The following is a 24,094-nucleotide window of genomic DNA, read 5'->3' as shown; positions in this document are numbered from 1 at the left end:
CTGGCATCCATCTTCAAGCATTTGCAAATTCAGTTTTCTCATCAGTCCCTTTGATGCTCTCCTTTAGGTCAAACAATGCTGCGACTATTTGTGCCATCTTTCCCCACTCTCTTAACGGCACTCTGTTTTCATTAAAAATCCAACCAGGAACTGAAATACATCTTTAATACTAAATGAATGCAACCGTGGAACTATGAAGGGAATGAGGGCATACATTAATTTGATGGTAATGGTATTATTAGCAAATATATTGTGGGCTATTTCAACACAATTTTTTGAAAATTAGTGAAAGGTTATATTCTTAGTTAGATTAATATTCAAATTACTTATAAAAGTTCCTGATTTGCAGTTCTAAATCTATCTCATTGTTGGGCTCATCAGAAAGCACATTGTGCTTTGGTTTCACAAAATATGCCAAAAACCATACATCACGTATCCTCTAGTTAACATCTCTCATATTATCTTTTATCAAGAAGTTTCCATGCTGATTTTGTGCACTACCATTATACAAAATAATTAAGAATTCACTAAGTACTGTTCATAATACAGAGAAAGTATGCTCCAAGAAGATTCAAGCAATACTCGGGCGAGGGTACACTGAAAAGTAATGCCTCCAAATTTTTTATTCTGTTCTCAATATCAGTTTAATTATTACATGTCATGCATATTACTCAGTTGACTTTCTGGCTTCACTGATACAGGTAGACTCTGCCACAACAGGGCTCCAGATTCTAGCGTGTAAGATGGTGATGCACAATATAACAATGTCAGTGTGTGAGAAATGGCATGCTGTAATTGAGTTTCAAACCAGAGAAGAGTCCGTCCACACATGGAACACCCTTTCCTTCAGCATGACAACGTGAGACCACTCGAGTGCTACGACATTTTCAACAATCCAACGCCTTGGATTCACTGTCATCGATCACCCTCCATATAGTCTCAATTTGGCACCATCCGATTTTCACACGTTTCCAAACCTTAAAGAACACCTTCGAGGACTTGACTTTGATAGCAATGAAATGGAACACACAGAGGTGAAGTTCTGACTATATCAACGAAATCTCACATTCTAGGGTGACGGTATCAACAAATTGGTCTCTCATTGATTAAAGATGTATAATGTTAATAAAGTCTGTTTTATTTAAAAAGCTTTAAGAGTTCACATAAAAAGTTGAGAGGCATTACTTTTCTGAGTGCCTTCATATATTGCTTCCCTCCACGAATCTCCCAGTGGATGACTAAAGTGGTGAAAACTGTTCACGATAGCGTGTCAGGAAACAGTAGTAACCCTTATGTAGTGTTTGAAATAGGGAGTTTCCCAAAGCTACAAGCAATAGGTAGCAAAATTTTTCATTCCAAATTGAATACACACTTCCTGAAAAAAGAAGAATAATGCAGAAAAGGAGGAGGTTGAGGAAACAAAATGAAATTTCATGGTCTGAGAGGGTATGTGATGATATTGTATATGATTACAAAATCAAATCAAATTTACAAAGAACTTGGCAATATGATACCAGTTATCAGTATAAAGTTGCACTCACTCTGGCTTAGATGCCTGCACTGATTTGACAGGAAAGGGTGTCAAAGCCATTGTGTGTTCTCCTGAGGCAAGCTCACCTACAACTGTTGTAACTACCAATGAATACATCACCCCTGAATTTCATTGTATATAAACAATCATAAACGTATGTTTTGGAGAATTTTCAGAAGCTACCATTGTCCTTTGCATAATCTACAAGCCATTCGTAGTAAATCAGCGTTTGCAGTTTAGTTACTGTAACAGATTTTCTAATCAACATATTGTGTTATATCTAGTTTTTCCCTGAGGAGGACTAACCCTATACATTACCTCCATTTATGGCAAATTAACTCTGTCTTCGAGTTTTCTAACAATTATAATTAAATAGAAATCTCATTTCGTGTACTTGCTTCAATTCTTATACGGAATAAGCAACTTTTTATCTCAACAGATTATAGGGTAATCAGAGGACTCCATTTAAAGTTATTTGTTCACTTCCTTGTAATACTCTGAACCAAAAAAATGCAACCCTACTGTGAATTCTGTTCTTTAACATGGGATGTATTGGTTGACATTCATAAGCAGCTGGAAATCGCCCTGACTACTGTCATACACGTGGTAGCTGTCGCAAATCGGTGCCTTGGAAGAGCTCCTGAGAGTCATGTACTTCTGAAACCAGTACCACAGGTATCTCAAGTACTATCCTCTCCTGTGGATCCTGTCTTCTCTGCAGAAAGTATAGGCTCTGTCACTACTCGTCAAACTGACTGTGAATGGCATGTCAATGGCAGATCTAGGTGTCTTGTACAGGGTTGATGAGGACCACAGAGAGGACTCGGGGTGTTGTACCAATCCCCCTAACTGACAAGTTTCAGGTGCTGTCTTTCACTGAAACTGTGCCAGTGGGACTCACTCCACCTGTTTTGTCCGGTGTCAAGATAAGGGAAATTTAGAAGGGTAGGTGTGTACTAATCGTCGACAGTTCAAATGTACGGGGGATAATGGTACCATTTAGAGAAATGGGAGCAAGAGACAGGAAAGGACATCAGGTGCACTCAGTTTGTACGCCTGGGGACCTCATCCAACATGTTGAAGAGGTTATTTCAGTAGCTACTGAGGGAACAGGGTGCAACCAACTGCAGACTGTGGCACATAATGGAACATATGATGCCTGTCATCTCCGCTCTGAGGTCATACTTGGGTCATTCCCACAACTGGCAGAGAATGTTGAGAAGGCCAGCCTTGTGTATGGAGTTTCAATTAAGCTCAAAATCTGCAGCATTGTCTCCTGAACTAAACGTTGCCCTCTGGTTCTGAATCAAGTGGAAGGGAGGGTCAAGAACTGTAGGGGCCTCCTAAATGGGTCAGGTGTGCACTAAACATCAGAGGCTGCTACTCAGGTACCTGACAGCGTGTGGTGTGCATACAAGGGTTTTCTAGATTAGACAACTCTCCATCCAATCCACACAACAACAGCTGTAGGAAACCCGGAAGTATCAATGTAAGATCGCAAGAAGTGTCTCCCACAGATGAGAGTATTAAAATCCTAATTGTGAACTGCTGGAGCATTAGCAACAAAGTAAAATAGTTTGATGTACTCATGAAAAGTAGTGAAGCTCACATAATACTAGTTGCAGAAAGCTTGTTGAAACCTGAAACTGATAGTAATATCTTTGGGGAATGAGAAATGAAGGTGGCATATTTGTCACACTAGACAAGAAACTAAAATCCATCAAGATAGAAATTGAAGCTCCATGTAAGATTGTTTGGGCAAGACTCAGTATCAAGAGTGCGCATAAAATGATAATTGATTCCTCGTATTTCCCACCAGACTCATCGCTTGAAGTAACCGAAAACTTTAAAGAAAACCTCAGTTCACTTGTATGCAAATTCCCCAATTGCACTATAATCATTGGGGAGACTTTAATCATCCACCAATTATCTGGGAAAATTACAGTTTTTTTAGTTGTGGGTAGTGTGCATAGCGGGACGTGGACTTCACCAGCAGTGAGGCTAACACAGACTATTAGGGAAAGCTTGTACCACAACACCTGGACTACCTCAAGTTCAGTAAATTTTTATTCTTATGAATAAAGAACTCTGTTAATACATGCATGCAATTGTGTTATACAAAGAGGATACTGGCCACCAGACATCATCATCTTTTGCTTCCCATGGTAAAAGCCTACAGTGACAATGAGACAACACAACACAGTCCCTAGTGAATGAGACAGAAACTGAAATTGAGGGTAGCAAAGCAACATACGAAATGCTTTAATCCATTTCAAATGTTCCATTACAAAGGAAAACCCAGGAGAATTGCCCCAATTTAGTCCTCGTACCACTGAGAGATGAATGAAATGAGGATTAGTGTGAGCAGTGTTGAGAAACAACTGAAATTGTTAAAACTTAACAAATCTCCAGGCCCTGGTGGAATCTCTGTCAGATTCTATACTGAATTTGCGGCCGAGTAAGACCATCTTCTAACTATAAACTGTCATACATCCCTCGAACAAAAAACCGTGAACAGTTCTTGCAAAAAGGCACAGGTCACATCTGTCTATAAGAAGGGTAGTAGAAGTGATCCGCAAAACTACCACCCAGTATCCTTGACAGTGATTTGTAATGAGGTACCTTGAACAGAATGACTTCCTCAATGCCAACCAGCATCAATCCCGAAAACATCAATTATGTGAAACCCAACTCTTGCACTTTTCTCACATTATATACCAAAAGCTTTGGATCAAGGCAATTAGGTAGATGCAGTATTTCCTGATTTTCAAAAAGCATTTGACTCAGTGGCACACTTACACTTGTTGTCAAAAGTACAATCATATGGGTATCAAGTGACATTTATAACCAGATTGAGGAGAAGTGTGTTGGGACTATTGTATTGTATTGTGCTGGGGACCTAGAAACAACGGAGAGGCTTCGTCTCCGCCGTAGCCCACAGTGGTACACAACCCCACAACAGGCTGCAGCAGTCCACTAACCCCATCACCACCCCACACCAAACCTGGTGTTATATGTTGGCACCCTTGCTGTTCACATTGTCCATTAATGATCTCGTAGACAATTTTAACAGCAACATCAGTGTTTTCGCAGATGGTGCAGTTATCTATAATGAAGTACTATCTGACAGAAGCTGCATAAATATTCAGTCAGATGTTGATAACATTTCAGAGTGGTGCAAATATTGGCAACTTGCTTTAAATGTTCAGAATTATAAAATTGAGCACTTCACAAGATGAAAAAAATGTAATATTCTATGTCTATAACATCAACAGGTCACTGTTGGAATCGGCCAACTCGTACAAATATCTGGATGTAACACTTTGTAGGGATATTAAATGGAATGATCACATAGACTCAATCATGGGTAAAGTAGGTGGCAGACTTCGGTTTATTGGTAGAATACTGGCAAAGTGCAATCAGTCTACAAAGGAGATTGCCTACGAATCACTCATGTAACTGGTTCTATAATACAGCTGAAGTGTGTGGGAGCCATACCAAATAGGACTTATAGAGAATATTGAATATATACAGAGAAGGGCAGCACAAATCACACAGGTTTGTTTAATGCATGGGAGAGACTGAAGCAACTGAACTGGAATACTCTTGAAGACAGACGTAAACTATCCCGAGAAAGTCTATTAGCAAAGTATCAAGAACCAGCCTGAAAGGAATACTCTATGAATATACTACATCACCGCGCGCGCGCGCGCGCCACACACACACACACACACACACACACACACACACACACACACACACACACACACACACAGAGAGAGAGAGAGAGAGAGAGAGAGAGAGAGAGAGAGAGAGAGATTCACTCAATCATTTTTTCCCCACACTCGATCATTAGCACTTTCGCTGCGGCTGACGATTATAAGCATCACAACGAGCCACTAGCCAGTGCGGCTGACGCTTATAAGCATCTGCGCTCACTGTCGTATTACTCAGTTTAGTTGCAGCGTCTAAGCTACCATCAAAGCGTGTAAACTTTTGTTTTGTGTGGTCAGTTATCGAACGTATATTGTTCGTAACGGTGGCTAATGAACTGACACCTGGAGCTTCCAATTTGAAAAGGAGCAGGAAAAGTGTTAAATTGACAGAGGAACAGTTACTTAGTGTACTAGACGACAGTGATTTTCTGTGTAGTGAGGACGAGGCATAAAACGGAGATTTTCATTTAGGGGCTGCAAAAGAATTGCAGAGTGATGACAGCGTGGAAGTACAGCTTTCGAATCTGTTCCGTGACAGTTCTGAATGTGACGATACGGATCACGACGATTGTGTGCAAATCGACGACGAAAAAGAGCCAGACCTGTCACACGGAGATAATCCAAGTGAGTCCTAGCATAAAGAACCGCATAATATGCAAAATCACCCATTTATGAAGGAAGAAGTTTTGCAAATTCATCCTGCTGGCAATTCTCCTGTGGATTTCTTCACATTATTGGAAACAGACGAATTGTTGCAACTCGTAGTTGACGAAACGAACGATAACGCAGTCAACATACTGCTGAGCGAAAATACAAAAGAGGGATCTAGGATCTGTAAATGGAAATCTCTAAGTACAGGCGAATTGCTAATTTCCCTATGTGTTTCGTTACATATGGGTAACGTTAAATATCCGCGATTACAAGACTACTGGAAGAAAGAACCGCTGTTTGCGAACAGAGGAATAACGATGAGTATAAGCAGAGACCGGTATTTGATCATATTACGCTCTCTGCATTTTGAAAAAATTCCACTTCCAGGAAACCCGAAACCAGACATTTATATAAGATACAACCTATATTGGATTATTTTAATACGAGAATGTCTCAAGTGTATTACCCGGGAAGAGATTTATCAATAGAAAAATCAATGATATTTTGGAGGGGAAGATTGTCATTTAGACAATACATAAAAAGCAAACGTAATAAATATGGCATTAAGATGTACATGCTCAACAATCCAGACGATTTCATAAATAAGTGCGCTGTACACGGGAAGTACTGGAGATATGGGAGAGAGGTCGTTTTGCATTTGATGGCAGAAAAGCTGCATGTTGGTCATCACATTTACTTGGCAATTATTATAACAGTTTTCATTTAGCTACAACTCTGTTGAACCTAAAAACACTTTCCACAGGTACTCTGAAATTAAATAGGAAATATGCCCCCGAAGACGTTGTATCGACAAAACTTGGGAGAGGAGAGAGAATTGCGCGGTATTCTATTGGAGTTATGACTGGAAAATGGAAAGATCGACAAGAGTTTCCTACATTTCCACAGGACATCTAAATGTTATGGAGCAAGTGACGAGTGCGCGCCAGCAAATAGTCACCAAACCTTTGCCTATTATTAGGTACAATGCGTGTATGTCTGGGACTGATAAACAAGATCAGATGTTATCGTATTATTTATGTGAAAGAAAGACTATTCGCTGGCGGAAAAAACTATTCTTTCATCTCATCGACATGCTAGTTTTCAATTCTCTATATCTCTCCAACAAATACTCGGGAAATAAAATGATGATGTACGATTACAGAATGAATACTATAAAGGGCTTCCTTTCAACAATTGACGTTCCACGAAATGTGAGCAAGAAACATCACAAACAAACACACGTTGTGCAAAAGTGGGAAGCTACTGCAGGGAAGAAGCAAGTTATGAGGAAGCGGTATAAGAAGTTGAAGGGACAAGGCAAGCGCACTGATACACCACACGAGTGTACAACCTGCCCAGACAAACCTGGGTACTGCTTGAAATGCTGTATTATTCGCTATAAGTAGCAAAAACGCGATAATATCGGGGAAATTCCGATTAACAAAGACAGCTTATTTTATTTCTTTTGACATTGCATGGTTTCTTTCTATGACGTGACAGGTTAGAACTTTTTTTTCACGAGTACTCAGAAAATGTCTTCTTTTGTGTTTAGTCGACTTATTTCTTATTGCGTTGTAAATCGTTCACTTCAGGTTTTTGCGAAAGAATTTGTTGTGCTAAATTTGTTTTAATAGCATCGCAATTGAAGTGATGGGGGACACGAGAGAAGCCTCCACGTAGTGTTTCGCTTACTAATTTCTACACGTCCGGGCGTCCCCTGGGCGTCTATGATAAACGTAGACGGCTAATTCTATCATACCAGGAGCAAACATGCTACTAAATTGACGACTTCTATCAGAGTCAATCTTAAAAATGCGCATTTGAAGTAAATATAATTTCAAATGAATTCAGTTTCCTTATTTTCCTTCTTAAGAATTTGCGTTTTAGAATCCAAATTTTTCTTGAATGGAGTGGATTTGTTACTTGTTTGAATTGTATTTTTTGTTACGTTATCAACAAATCACGAACATTTGAATGACGCCTGTGACCCCTATAGGTGTCAGACAACAGACAGACTTTAAAACATGACCACAATACAGTCGAAGCTTATTTGAAGTAATGTTTCTAAGGTGTCATCATTAAGTCAGTATAGAACATGATCCTACAGATCTTACAAGGTCTTGGCGTCAGCCTGTAGCTCAGGTTTGCTTAGGAGCGTCGGCTCTGCGCGGTACCTGCTGTTTCCTTGTTGCCGGACTGCATTGGAGAGTTGCGCGCCTGCACTGATGCCGCAGCGTGTTAATGGAACAGGTGCAATGGGGCATACCGTCCGCCATCACAGCACTGTGGTTAGCAGAGAATAGATGTAGATAACTGGTCTTGATATTCTGGATACTGGCACAAGGGATAGAACTGATGTCCAAGCTGGTCCAACACGTGTTCTATCGGGAACAGATATGGGGAGCTTGCTGGCCATCAGAGTACCTGAACGGCATACACCAGCTCTAGACATACATACCATGTGTGAAAGGGCATTGTCCTGTTGAAAACTGGCACCGCAGTGCTGTTGTATGAGAGGTAACATGAGGATGCAAAGAAGGGAAAGCAGAAAGGTGGAAGGAGTATATAGAGGGTCTATACAAGGGCGATGTACTTGAGGACAATATTATGGAAATGGAAGAGGATGTAGATGAAGACGAAATGGGAGATACGATACTGCGTGAAGAGTTTGACAGAGCACTGAAAGACCTGAGTCGAAACAAGGCCCCCGGAGTAGACAACATTCCATTGGAACTACTGACGGCCTTGGGAGAGCCAGTCCTGACAAAACTCTACCATCTGGTGAGCAAGATGTATGAGACAGGCGAAATACACTCAGACTTCAAGAAGAATATAATAATTCCAATCCCAAAGAAAGCAGGTGTTGACAGATGTGAAAATTACAGAACTATCAGTTTAATAAGTCACAGCTGCAAAATACTAACGCGAGTTCTTTACAGACGAATGGAAAAACTAGTAGAAGCCAACCTCGGGGAAGATCAGTTTGGATTCTGTAGAAATGCTGGAACATGTGAGGCAATACTGACCCTACGACTTATCTTAGAAGCTAGATTAAGGAAAGGCAAACCTACGTTTCTAGCATTTGTAGACTTAGAGAAAGCTTTTGACAATGTTGACTGGAATACTCTCTTTCAAATTCTGAAGGTGGCAGGGGTAAAATACAGGGAGCGAAAGGCTATTTACAATTTGTACAGAAACCAGATGGCAGTTATAAGAGTCGAGGGACATGAAAGGGAAGCAGTGGGTGGGAAGGGAGTGAGACAGGGCTGTAGTCTATCCCCGATGTTATTCAATCTGCATATTGAGCAAGCAGTGAAGGAAACAAAAGAAAAATTCGGAATAGGTATTAAAGTCCATGGAGAAGAAATCGAAACTTTGAGGTTCGCCGATGACATCGTAATTCTGTCAGAGACAGCAAAGGACTTGGAAGAGCAGTTGAATGGAATGGATAGTGTCTTGAAAGGAGGATATAAGATGACCATCAACAAAAGCAAAACGAGGATAATGCAATGTAGTCAAATTAAGTCGGGTGCTGCTGAGGGAATTAGATGAGGAAATGAGACACTTAAAGTAGTAAAGGAGTTTTGCTATTTGGGGAGCAAAATAACTGATGATGGTCGAAGTAGAGAGGATATAAAATGTAGACTGACAAGGAAAGCGTTTCTGAAGAAGAGAAGTTTGTTAACATCGAGTATAGATTTAAGTGTCAGGAAGTCATTTCTGAAAGTATTTGTATGGAGTGTAGCCATGTATGGAAGTGAATCATGGACGATAAATAGTTTGGACAAGAAGAGAATAGAAGCTTTCGAAATGTGGTGCTACATAAGAATGCTGAAGATTAGATGGAATTATTGAATCGGATTGGGGAGAAGAGAAGTTTGTGGCACAACTTGACCAGAAGAAGGGATCGGTTGGTAGGACATGTTCTGAGGCATCAAGGGATCACCAATTTAGTATTGGAGGGCAGCATGGGGGGTAAAAATCGTAGAGGGAGACCAAGAGATGACTATACTAAGCAGATTCATAAGGATGTAGGTTGCAGTAGGTACTGGGAGATGAAGAAGCTTGCACAGGATAGAGTAGCATGGAGAGCTGCATCAAACCATTTTCAGGACTGAAGACCACAACAACAGCTTATCTTAGAACCTCAAAACTTTCGTAAAAATATAACTCTGTCCATAGATAAACCATTTGTTTGTAAACAAAAACTGTCAGTCGACAACATGGCGGATAACGCAGTGCGCCTGTGCAAAATACGTGATAAAAAGTGTTTGTGTTGCTGCAAAAAAGAAGAAAAGCCAGGAAAAAACAAGGAGAGGAGAATGTAAGCAAAATGAACAACTGATAGTGTGTGACTTTAAACTCGCGAAATTGAAGTAAATGATTGGAGTCGTTGCTTTTGCACAGGCCTGCTGCAGCATCCAAACTGCTGTCGAGATTGTACTACTGTAGTAACTGAAGATCCATGTAATTTGCCAGCTGAAGATGGGTGCAAACCCGAAATGCATATTGGCGTAAATAAAAAAACGCATTAAACAGTGACTGGTTGCCGTATTTTTTCAGTGAAATTAAAGTGTCTCCACCTCTGTGAAGATGTGAAACTTGCAGCCAAGACAGATTCACCTTCAAAGGAGTCAAAAGTTTTTATCATGAGAGTGATGGAAGGAAAGGTTCGAATAAGGTGTGCACCTCTCAACATCACTATATTTAAAACAATGTTCCAGACATCAGCAAAGGTCTCAGTTTGTTCTCAGACGGATGTACTGGACAAAATCAATGTCACACAATGGCGAGAATGTGTAGAAAAGCAAAGGACTCACAAGAGATAAGAAGCAGGTATTTTATTTCTTAAAATTCAAGTAATTCAAGTTCTGCAAAAACATGACTGGAGAAGCTTACATCAGCTGTCCTGTTAAACAGGCTTATTCTCAGAAAGCCAAGGTCCCTGCAAAATCTTACCAGGCCAGCTAAAAAGTTATATAAGGACAAAGTTCCGATAAACTTTTAACAGATACAGGACATTGTAAATATAGTAAAACATGTCTGTCAACTTGCTAAGGAATTATACGAGAAGATTCTAAAATGGCTATCAACAGGTAGTCCAAGTGAATCTGTACAGTGCTGCCCTTAGCAATTCATGTTTGTTTGTTGGTTTATTTCTTCATGAATTAAAATTATATTCAGTCAGAGTGATAATACTTTTATAATTAAGATTACTACTGTCCATTAATATGTATTTCAAATAAATGTAGATGAAACATTCAAACTGTACTTTCACTAAGAAAATTTATATTCTAGGGGATTCTTTTATAGAGAAAGGAATTAATAACTTATATTTATTTGGTTTTGTCACAGCTATATAGTTTTTTCCTTGTAATGAAAAGTTGTGAAAATTGACTTAATGCCTTTCAGTTCTCAGGTTACCTTCCATTCGGAAAGTGGGTGCACTCAGCGACTGTAATGTGGCTTATGGAGGGCATCAATCGGTCGTCTATTTTTAGATTTTATTATGCAAATCCAGATTTTGGCTAGTGGCTAGCCATGCTCAATGTGGTACTTTCAAACCAGTTCCAGTTCTCTTCACATCCCGACCATCAAAGTGCGCATGCCTGAATAAGTATCACATGTGGAACTGGTGCTGTCATTCGCTTTGCTTAGTTAGAAGTCTAGTTCACAGTTTTCGTTTTGGATGTTTATTCGCTTGTATTTCGTTTCAAATAATGTCCAGTGGTGTGAGTGGTACAAACCCAAAACGTGAAGTGAAACGGAGGGACAAAGTGTGCTTCATAGCCAATCCTGTGAACTTGTGTGATCGATGAGGCAATATTTTGAAAAAGAGAAGGCAAAAGCTTAGCCCACACATATTGATGCTTGAGATGTAAAGAAAACTGGAGTGGCTTTGAAAGTACCACATTGAGAATGGCTAGCCACTAGCCAAAATCTGGAGTTGCGTAATAAAATCTAAAAAAAGGACGACTGATTGCTGATATCTATAATTTATAAGCCTTTCAGTTCTGATCACGTCAATTATGAAACATGTAATTACATACAGTGAATTTTTTGGGCAGTAGAAATTCTTCTGTAGGAATTAACACAGTTTCCACACACAAGTACCAATCACATGAAATCAAATTATTCTTTTAGTGCGTGAGATTCACATGGCTATAGAACAAATAAGTATTGATTGTACCTGAAGGAAAGGTGAAAGGGCAAAATGTGAATTGACTATTAATATAAACAAATGTTACATAATATGAAAATAACTGACACTGTTTTATTACATCATTGTTGGGCAATCATTAGAATCAATCAAACGTAATTTTCAAATGTGAAAAGGCCACTGAAATCTTATTGTGCAGATGACAAAGATCAAATACACATACTCTAGGACCATGGTCGTCAATTGGTGGACTGCAGTGCAGTTCCAGAAATTAGTAGCTCAAAAACTGGAGCACCAAAAATGTTTTGAAGGAATAAATTACTCAAACAAATTATTTAAAAATATTGTGTAGATAGCAATATGCTTGAGTGCCACCCTTATCATCTTCATATTAGTTTACATGTATTTGTGTGACTGATTTCAGTTCTTAATGGTTAGTAGTTACATACAATAAATCTTTGCTATACTGTGTAGAGCAGGAGAGTGCACTGGAGAAGCGGGGCAGAAGGGAACAAGCTGGCCAGCAATCAGAGCATGTTATACGGCAACACAAGAATTTTATTTATACAATGGGAAATTTTATAAACTAATCTGTCTCTGGCAACCTATGTAGCCTCTTTTAATAGGAGCTGACATATACACTTTAACACAGTTTTTTTTGCTCATAATTATAACAAAAGCTTAATGGCATTTTGATGTGAAGTGAAAATTTTATCTTTCTGGCTGGTGTACACCTTGGCAGCCTGTGTGGTGCACCGACATACACTTTTACATAGAAACAGCTCCTTTGCGGTGCATCTGGACATGCTTTTGTGCCAGGCGGCACTATTTCTATAAACAACGAATCAACACAAAATAGACAAATTTTATCATTAATTCTTCAGTACATGTGATCTAATAAGGTTACGGTTTTTAATGTGTTTTGTTATTGTCAAAAGTACTAACTTTTTTTTTGCACAATGTGGATTCTAAAAAGGGTAAAGTTTATAGAGGCAATAAGAAATTTTTGACTGAGTGGACTGAACAATGTTGTTTTATGCTGCCTGATAGGCATGGAGTTGGTCCTATTTGCCTTACATGCAAAATTGTTGCTCTTGTCAAAAGTGCAAACAATTCATTGGCAATTCCATAAAGATTTTCCTCTAGGTAGTGAATTTCACCAAGAAAAACTCCTGGCTTCTTACAAAAAATGCAAGGAGTTACTAAATCGCTCTATGAATGGGCAAGAAAAATATGCCAAAACAGTGTTCCATGGGCGTTGGACGCATGAGAGAAAAAGGATGTTGTTGCCACAATTCATGGTATTCCACTGTTGGAAAGAAGAAATACAATAAGAACTGATGTTTTGGCTGCTGTCAGCAGTTTTCTCAAATTTTTGCAGAAGACATTTGCTACACCACAGCACTTGAATCATGTGGCATTGTTGATTATGAACCAATGTTTACTTTCATGCGTTTAATTGATAATGAAAATAAAGCATTTAGGGAAGAACTGCTAGCAATATTGCCATTTAAAGACAAGACTCTTGGAGAAGATTTATTCAAGACTTTTGAAGATTTCATGACAAAATCAAACATTATTTGTGATAAAATGGTGTCTTTCAATTGACAATTCCCCAGTGATGATTGGCAAAGTAAAGGGACTAGTAGAGATAATCAAGGCTAATAATGCTTGGCTACTATCTTGTCAGTCCATAATTCACCAGGCCACCCTTTGTGGAAAACTTAGTGCCACTCTGAAAAACGTGATGGACATCTGATCGTGTTGATTAATTTTATGAGGTCTTGTTCTGTTCTTCAGCAGAGGCAGTTCAAAGACTTTATATCTCAGTTGATTTGGCACATTCTGACTTACTGCAGCACAACAATGTTTGGTGGCTAGTAAAGGTCAGGTTTTTGACAAATAAAATAAGTAAAAACCTCCTACTTTAACAACTTGTGTACACAAGAAACAAGGAAGCATCTAGAGTTCCTGGCAAATGAATGCAATATGCTAGCCATGGCTTTCCTGAAAAACATTCTAAAATATTTAAATGTGCTCAGTGCTAAGTGACAAGGAAATAGGAAATTAATATGTGATCTGATATAGTGTGTCTTCTTTCTGTTGAATGATGGATATCTTTGAAAAGACATTACGAGTCGAGAATTTATTCACTTTCCAACAATTCTCGAATATAAAAATAATTCTGAAATAGACATTGCAGTATTTCCAAATTTTATGCCTGATCTTAGGAGTTTGCAGCAAGGTTCCAAGACTTTGCATAGATAGAGAGAGAGAGAGAGAGAGAGAGAGAGAGAGAGAGAGAGAGAGAGAAGGTGAGCACATTCTTAGAATCACCGTTTGAAGCTTTTCCAGTGGTGAAATGGACTGATGGGGCTCTGAAGCTGTTCTGGCTTTACTCCAAATGGAGATAAAAGACTTTCAACTAATTAATGGAAAATCTCATATAAAGATGTGAAACAATTACTAACAAAGAGATAGAGGGGCTGGCCAGTACTTACCTCAGCTCAGTACAGCCGATAGAAACACAAAAAACAACCGAAAATTTAAGTTCCTAGCTTTCGGAATAAATGTTCCTTCATCAGGGAGGAGAGAGAGGAAAGAAAGGGAAGAAGGGAAAGTGGATTTAGTTACTCACAAACCAGGTTATGAAGCAACAGGGAAAGGAAAACAGAGAAGGTAGCAAGGATGGAGGCATGGTTGTCAGAGGGAAGCCAAAGATATTCTACTGTAGGTACTGTGCCAGCTTCAAACCAAAGAGGATGCATAGAGAAGTAAAGAGGTGTATAGTATAAAGATGTAGGATGAAAAGATGCACGAATGGCTAAACAGGAAAGGGAAAGAGGAGAAGACTGAAAAGTAAATGGGAGTGAGGTTGTTTAACGTAGGTTCAGTCCAGGGGGATGGCGGGATGAAAGGATGTGCTGGAGTGCAAGTTCCCATCTCCGCAGTTCAGAGGGACTGGTGTTGGGTGGGAGAAGCCAAATGGCACATACGGTGTAGCAGGTTCCTAGGTCCCTAGAATTATGCTGGAGGGCATGCTCCGCTACTGGGTATTGGACATCTCATCCATGCCCTCATCCATGCCAGGCTGCAGCATCATGCATAAGGCTCTGCTATGGCTGCCGACGGGCATATAGCATCAGGTATAAAGCTCTGCTGTAACCAGCACTCAATGTGATAATGACTCAATGGAAATATTAATAAGTCTGATCAACAGGGACAGTGTTTTCAGCTGAACACTGCACGGAATTTTGTCACTGGAAAATTTCGTGCTCTGCATAACCAACATCCTTCTGTGATTTTACAGAATGAAGAGGACTAATCTCATGTTGATAAGGAAACTTTTTACCACAGAGGGCACTCAGAGCAACACACAGACTTTCAGTAGAAACACATCCAACTCAAGTAATGGATAAAAGTAATGCATAAGCAACAACTTACAAGCACGCCATAAAAGTGCCAGCAGGGTCTTAACTAAAGAGCCTCAGTACACCACCGCCAGTATACAAGTTAGGGTGACCACAAGACTGGGCTGAAAATAGTGACAGCACATTACTGACAACTGGCCATTCTCTCAAAATTTTGTAGAGAAATACAGAGGACTGCTCAAAGATCATGTGAACATGTTCATTCCCCTGCAAGATTCTGCCACTGCTGTAAAACTGTGATTCAAAGAACATTTCATAGATGTGGCACAGCTTGCTTGATTCATGAAATCAGACTCGATCCTGTTGACCACAGTGGGTAAGCAAACATGAATGTGCATGATTTTCCCTGGTTGGTGTAATTTCAGTCTCTTGTGAACTGCTGTCAGTTGGTCATGTATTCTAAACTCTTCTGGTATCTTCTATAGTCCACACCACAATGAATAATTGCTATCGGCACTGCAAAAAGTGCTGTTTTTCACATAATGTACAGCGCATTTTGCCTTTTTAAACCTTCATGCAATAACATCCAGCACATGGAGATGTGACAAAGCAACTTTGCAGGTTTTTTCCCCTTCTTAACATGAAAATCAACATTTAAGAATCAACTTAATTTTTCATTCTTATGGAATTATGGCACATATTAATTCAAATCACAATTTGATGATCAGATTTCGTACCCCAATTATTATCTGAGACACTACTCTCAAAACTTCTGTAATGATTCATAACAGTGAACAACCTCAGGTGTAGCCTCCTAACCTATCATAATAACTGAAACACACCAATGCTCACAAAATAAAAAAATAGCATAATATTAGTCTGTAACATGCAGCCTGTGTAATAAAAATCCATACGGTGGTGACTACAATGTATATTTCAAAATTATGTATTCTAAATGTCTTTTACACCTTGCCACTGAATGGTTTGATAACACTTAGCTCTTCAGGCCTAATATCTCTCTCTCTCTCTCTCTCTCTCTCTCTCTCTCTCTCTCTCTCACACACACACACACACACACACACACACACACACACACACACACACACACACACACACACACACACAAAATATCTACTTCATACTGACACATCCAACCTCAAACAAGGTGAATACAATCAAGGTCATCCTTCTGGGGTCCTTACGTCAACCACCTGGTGTGTGTGTGTGTGTGTGTGTGTGTGTGTGTGTGTGTGTGTGTGTGCGTCCTTCATATCAAATTATAACTTATTCCATAAGCATGAAACATTATCACAGCATTAATGGCAATGGCACAGGGAAACTGTCCATAATGTAATATTGAGCCCCCCTTCAAGCTTCTTGCTTGCTATATAATCTAATTCCTTTTTAATAGGATGCCATCAAATTCTCCTTCTGGTGTAATTAGAGAAAGGCATTCTTAATATTTCAAAACACTTATGTACTAGATACATGTGTTTAGAGGTGGTGAAATACTTAAAAAGCCAAAATTACGATTCTCTTTTAAAACAACCTGAAATATAAAATGTACAGAATGGGACACTGTGTGTTACAACAAGTACAAACACTCTGGACTTTACTAACATTCAGTTTTATAGCTAATCGGTCAAAACCTATTAAGTGCTGTTGCACTTAGATCTGAAATAGCCTTATAGCTCCCGAGAGGATAAGAGCACAACTTACGTGTATGCTACATATGAGAAAAAACCAGTAGTCAGTGAGTGGTGGTTCATACATCTTGACAAGAGACTAGATAGAGACTGACCTTTTAAGCTAGTGTCATGCTGTGCTACAGCTCAAGAAAATTTTAAGACACAATCCGCTGGGTCCAAGCAGTACCATTTTGGTTCTAGTGATATATGGGTTCCCACAGATTATTTTTTTATTTTCATTTCTTTATATAAATATATATACATGGAAAACTAGTCCCACTACATGTTACATTCCTGAATCTACATCTACATCTATGCTCCACAAGCTACCTTACAGTGTGTGATAGTGGTACTTTGTGTATCACTATGACTTCTCTCCCTCCTTCTTCCAATTAAAAATGGTTCAAGGGAAGTAAGATTGATGGTAAGCTTTCTGTATCACTACGACTTCTCCCCTTCCTTGTTTCAACCATAAATGGTGCAAGGGAAGTACGATTGATGGTAAGCCTCTGTGAGAGCACAAATCTCACTAATTTTAAATTCTTGGTCTTTTTGTGAGATATATGTTGAAGGAAGCAGTATATAGATTGACTCGTCTAGGAAACTATATCTCAAACAATGGAAAATCAAGGTTGGAATAGTAACAATGCAAGGAAAATGTAGATTGCTGCTTATTGTAAAGATGAAACATTAAGTTGCAGAGGCATTATTAGAAGACACTTACACATTAGCTTTCAGCCACAGCCATCATCAAAAAAAGAAAGAGAAACACACACCATTCATTGACACAAGCAAGCACACCTCATGCGCACATGACCGCCAACTCTGGCATTCTGGACTGAGCTGCCAGAGCTGGCTGTCATAGGTGCATGACGTTTGCTTGCTTGTATGACTGAATGATCTGCATTTCTTTTTCTGACAAAGACTGCAGCTGAAAGCTAACGTGTAATTGTCTTTTAATTGTACTTTTCTGCAACTTAATGTCATCTTTATGGTACGCAGCGATCTATATTTTCCTTAAAAAGTACTATCACAGAATTTTAACTGTAAATAACATCATGATGTACCCCTTCCTGTAACATCTGCCACCGCAGTTGGATGGGTGCTCCATTACTTTTGTGCTTGCTAAACAGACATGTGAGAAAACTTGCTGCTCTTCTTGGGATCTCCTCTATTTTTTAATCCTATCTGTTAAGAGGACCACACTGAGGGTCAATACTTTAGTGTCAGTCAAAAAAGGGCTTTGTAAGATAGTTCTTGTGCTAGAGGTGTTAGCCAACTTTTGAAGTACAGACTAGGACCTGAATACTAGGTCACAATTTTTTTTAGACCTAGTGCTGGTCTGGAGTAGGTGACAGATGATTTAGGATAAATTTGCAAAGACTGCACCATGGAGGACACTGCTGTCATGGTGGGTGGGCCAGTTAACGGCACTGACAGAGGTCCTGGGTACAATACAGAGTGTGACCTCACACAGATTTCATCAACATTGACACATACCAATGTTGGGTTTGCATCTGCTCTCAAGCACCATGACTAACCACATTTGAACACTTCAGTCAGGAAACTTAATTTGGAGTGGGAACAGCTGTTTCTGTCGGGTGCAAGGTAACTTATTGGCATGGTTTCTGTCATCAGTACATGGGATTACACTGGGCAGGGCCCTCATCTCAACAGGAAAGGAAAAGGTAAACTGACTGGGTTAATAACAGAAAATTAAAAGGAAGTGGGAAGTTGCACTGTCATGAGTGATAAAATACCAATGGCTACAGGGTTCAGAAAATCACTTATCTTAGGATAGTGAGGACAGAAAGAAACCAAGTATTAAGAGAGGATACGGTTGAAACAAACCTTCAGTTTGAGAAAGAAACCAAATAACATAGTTCTGCCAAGTTGCATAAGCAAAATTTTTCAGTAGTCAGTAGAAATCTTATTTCCATCCAATTTTAACTCAGTCAATGGGGTATGTCAACTGTCTTTACTGCACCAAAATATTCAAGGATTAAAAAGTAAAATTAAAACTAATTATCTGCACTGATGAGTTAGTCATCAAAAGCAGTTGATACAGTCTGCCTCTCTGAACATCATGTGACTTGTGGTATAGGTCTGTTAAATGTTACAGGATTTCGTTTACCATGTCAATTTTGTAGAGTAGTCACAGAGAAAGGAGGAGTTACCACATTCATCAGGAATTGTGATAAATTTAAGAACACAGACACGCTCACATTTTGTCTAGAACAGCATACAGATGCATGTACAACAGAAGTAAAACTTCATATTAATGCTTCAGAACAGTAAGTGTATATCTAGCATCTGCAGCCTTGAAGCTCTACTAGCCTATTTAATACAAAATAAATAAATAAATAGTGATTGCTGGGGACTTCAACAAAGATTTTCTTAAAACCTCTCTCAGCAAGAAACTACCAGAATCTGTAATACTATCATTTGACTTAATTTCCAGCATAAACTAGGGTAGCTAATTGCCCACAAACAGTCATTGCTAATATTTTTAAAGATGTCTGATGAACAAACTTATACTAAAAAAACGAATTGTCAATGATCCCTCTGAGCATGACGTGCAGTTCCTTTTGTTGAATGTTAATACTGAAAAGGATATGAAATCAATTAAATCTGAATTTAAGATGCTGGTCAGTATGAAAAAATTGATTATTTTAAGAATTTCTTCAAAGGCAGGAACTAGAGTGATCTATACAGCGCTAATGGCATGAATGGAAAATACAACACTTTGTTAATAAAGCAGGCCTACTTATCTTATTTGAACACTATTTTCCCCCAAAACTAACCCATATTAAACCAACATCTACAAAGAAACTATGGATTACTCAAGGAATGAAGATATCACATAAAACAAAAAGGAAACTGTACCTGTTAGTCAGAAAACACTCTGATGATGATGCTATAGCACATTACATACTGCAAAATATTAATGATAGTAATACAGATGTAAAAATAAATACATTACAAGGAATAGGTAATTACATTAGATAACAAAATAAAGAAAATACGGTATTTAGTGAAGGAGAAGACTAGCAGAACCAGACATGAAGGAGTGCAAATAATATTAAGAGCAAATGATACATTGGTAATAGATGTTTGCAGTGTTGTGAAACATTTTGTAACTGTTACTGAAAAGACAGGGTTGTCAGGTTTGCTATACTGCGATTGAGTACCTCAGACCACACAGTATACCAAACTGCACTAACATGAATATGATCCACACTACCTAAGCAGAAGTAATGTCCTTCATAAAATTTTTAAAATCACAAAATTCTAGTGGTTATGATAAAATGACAACAAAGATAATTAGAGTGTGCTTTTGAGTTTAGTAGCATATTAAGCCACCTGCTTAATGAGTCGTTTATTAGTGAAGAATTTCCAGAATGGTTTAAATAAGCTGAAGTAAAGCCATTGTTTAAGAAAGGAGATAAAGAAATATCATCAAAATACCATCCGTTTTTGCCTTTGCCAGCATTCTCCAATATCTTAGAAAAGGTAATATACAGTTGGCATCTTAACTATCAGACAACAAATAACATTTTGTCCACATCTCAATTCGGATTTCTAAAGAGTGCTGATAGTGAGAAGACTATCTACACATACAGTGAAAATGTACTTAATTCATTACACAAATTACAGGCTACTGGTATGTTTTGTGATCTGTCAAAGGCATCTGACTGTGTAAATCACAATTTCTTTTTATGGATGTTACCTACTGCTTCCCAATATATTTATTCCTTAATGAAATCTCTCATTTAAAATATATCTCTTTTTCAGACCAACAGCTCATTTCATGGACTAACTTTTCTCCACAAAGATTTAAAGTAACTCTGGTCCAAGAAGGTGTGCATTTTTCAGGAACATTTTCGATAACTTGCCAGCAACTATTAGAAGTTCAACTACCAGTAAAGTTCAGTTTAAGAGGAACCTAAAAGACTTATTGGAGACCAACTCTTTCTACGACATTGATGAATTTCTTAGTAGAAACAACTGGGGTGTGTGTGTTTTTATTGTAAATAACTGCTGCAAAATCATTCTTCTATTCAGTGTTTATTATCTCATGAATAAAAATATGTTAATTTTTTCTCACTCATTCTACATCCATGATGATCATTCAACTTGGAATCTGTGGAAGGTACATTAGCATGCACATATCTGTTTTTCATTGTCAATATTTATTGCCTATACTTGTTGTTCTAACATGTTCTATATCCTGGAGGATCTGCTCACTATGGATCAATTGGAATTAAAAGTGCATCTAATCTAAACCTACCACCTTTGTGGGTGGACTACACTTCCTGCAGATTCTATCATTGAATCTACTTGATATCTACGTTTCCTACAATTAGTTTTACGTAGCCATTCCACTTTATACCAATCAATATGCATAATGCCCAACATTTAATGAATGTGACTGGTTCCCAAGATTCGTTTGGAAATCGAGTAAGCATTTTTGACCATTTATGCCCAATGTGTTACTCTGAAGGTCATTCTGTGTTTCACTACAGTTCTCTAGTGCTGCAAGTTCTCTGCATACATAAGCATTATCCACAAATAGGCCCTCACTCTCTCTCTCTCTCTCTTTAGAATGATGTGCAGTGTCCTATTTTTGCTAGGATCTAACAAAGTTTTTAAAAACTAAGGTACTTCTTGTTGGATATCAGATAGAAACATTAAAACTTTAGGAGCAATTAGAATACTGAACCGATAAGAACAATGTTCTGTAATGAGCTTCGGTAGATGTGCTAACTGTTCTCTTCCACTATTCTTGTCATCCAAGGTGATCACATTCTGAAAAATGGCTCATTTTAGATTAATTGCCTGATAAAAATAATTTTTAAAAATGGGGTGCTTAGTTTTCTCCATTTGCCTGATGCACATTTCAAAAGAATATGTAAACCATTAACTACACAGGCCAATGATGGGAAAAACTTTTTTGTTGAAAATACCTTATTCTTATGTTTTTTAGGATGGGAAATCCAAATATGATACTTAAAAAATTGTATCACCCACCATTTCTTCACATATTACAGTTAAATTTTTAAATCAAGCAATTTTTAAAGAATTTAACAGCTTTTATATAGTTAAAATAATTTAAAAAGGAGGTGTAATGGATGTAGATGACAGTACCACTGCTGAAAAACATTTACTGGCAAAAAAAAAGATTGACTCTATTTTTGTGCTAACAGGTGGTGTTTTGTTTACTGTCAACCTAACCTCACTTTCCCGTTTCCTGTACATGTGCTCGGCACAATGTCAATCATGGTTGTAAAAACTGCTGACAGTTTCTGCTATATTTGTGGTGAATTTGTGAAAAAAAACACCAAAGAAACATTACAGACTTTGTGAAAAAGGTTTATCTATCATACTTTGGATCTAAACTTGGTGATCAAAATAAATCTTGGGTGACACATAAGGTATTTTATGTGTGTGTTGAAGACCTGAGAAAATGGTCCAAAGAGGAGGAAAAAAGTCTTTAGATTTGCTGTTCCTATGATATGGAGGGAGTCAATAAATAATTCTGATGACTGCTACTTTTGCAGTGTTGATATTACTGGTCATAATGTGAAAAACAAGACGGTAATAAGCTACTCTAACCTTCAGTCTGCCATCCGACCAGTAGGGCATGGTGTAGATTTGCCGGTTTCTGAACCACCACGTGATTTAAATTCTATTCCAACAGGAGTATTTTCTGATGTACAATCTGATTTAGATGAACCACATGATGATGAACTCCACTGTAATGTAAAAAGTCTAGAGCCCAAATTGTTTACTCAGACCAAGCTTAACAATTTGGTTAGGGATCTGGGCTTAACGAAAGAAAAAGCTGAATTGCTTGGCTCTAGACTAAAAGAAAAGAACTTACTAGCAGTTGGAACCAACATATACATGTACAGAAAGAGAGAGCAGCAATTTTCCAAGTTGTTTCAACAACAAGGTGATTTAGTGTACTGCTAAGACATCCCCAGTTTGAGGAACGAGTTTGGTATTGAATACAAAAAGGAAGACTGGAGGCTGTTTATTGTTTCATCCAAAACTAGTTTAAAGGCTATTTTATTACACAATGGTAACATGTATGCATCTATACCTCTTTGACATTCTGTACATATGAAAGGAAGCTATGAAATCCTAGAAATAGTGCTAAATAAAATAGGCCATTCTGCTCATGGTTGGATGATATGTGGCGATCTAAATGTAACATGCATGCCCCTTGGTCAACAAGGTGCCTTTACAAAATTTCCATGTTTCTTGTGTGAATGGGACAGTAGGGCTAGGGATCAACACTGGTGCAGAAAGAGCTGGCCTGTAAGGGAGTCTTTAAAACTTGGTGAGAGGAACATTCTATGCAAAAAACCTTGTAGATCCAAAAAATGTACTCTTACCACCTCTACATATAAAGTTAGGCCAAATGAAACAGTTTGTAAAGGCTTTGCCTAAAGATGGACCAAGTTTTAAGTATCTCTGACAAAAGTTTCCACACCTTGCAGAAGCTAAACTAAAAGAAGGCATCTTTATCGGACCTCACATTAGAAAATTGGTGTCTGATGTTAACTTTGGATCCACAATGACCTTAAATGAGAAAGAAGCAAGGGTATCATTCAAGCAAGTCATAACAAAGTTCTTAGGACACGAAAAAGACCCAGAATATGCTCCTATTATAGCTACAATGTTAAAGAAGTTCAAAAACTTTAGGATGTTTGATGAGCCTGAAAGTTCACTTTTTGAACTGTCACCTTGATTACTTCATAGATAATATGGGAGCAAGGAGCATTTTCACCAGGACATTAAAGTGATGGAAAAACGCTACCAAGGCCGCTGGAACACCAGCATGATGGGGGACTATTGTTGGTCACTTCACCAAGAAGTTCAGCAAGTGACTCATCGTACAAAAAGCTACACAATAAGCTTCACAGAAAAAAGATAAAATAATACAAACTCAATTCCAGCCGACAAGTGAA

At 38.4% G+C, this 24,094-nt stretch overlaps 1 protein-coding gene across 4 annotated transcripts in view; it reads right to left on the bottom strand.

Moving 5' to 3' along the window:
- Positions 1 to 24,094, bottom strand: part of LOC126299458 (transcriptional activator protein Pur-beta) — a 332,144-nt gene that overhangs the window by 92,016 nt on the left and 216,034 nt on the right. The gene's annotated exons all lie outside the window — the stretch shown is intronic.

Source organism: Schistocerca gregaria, chromosome X (genome assembly GCF_023897955.1).
Source record: "Schistocerca gregaria isolate iqSchGreg1 chromosome X, iqSchGreg1.2, whole genome shotgun sequence".
Classification (NCBI taxonomy): domain Eukaryota; kingdom Metazoa; phylum Arthropoda; class Insecta; order Orthoptera; family Acrididae; genus Schistocerca; species Schistocerca gregaria.
The sequence above is the reverse complement of the archived record's forward strand: the minus strand, read 5'-3'. Positions and strand labels throughout refer to the sequence as shown.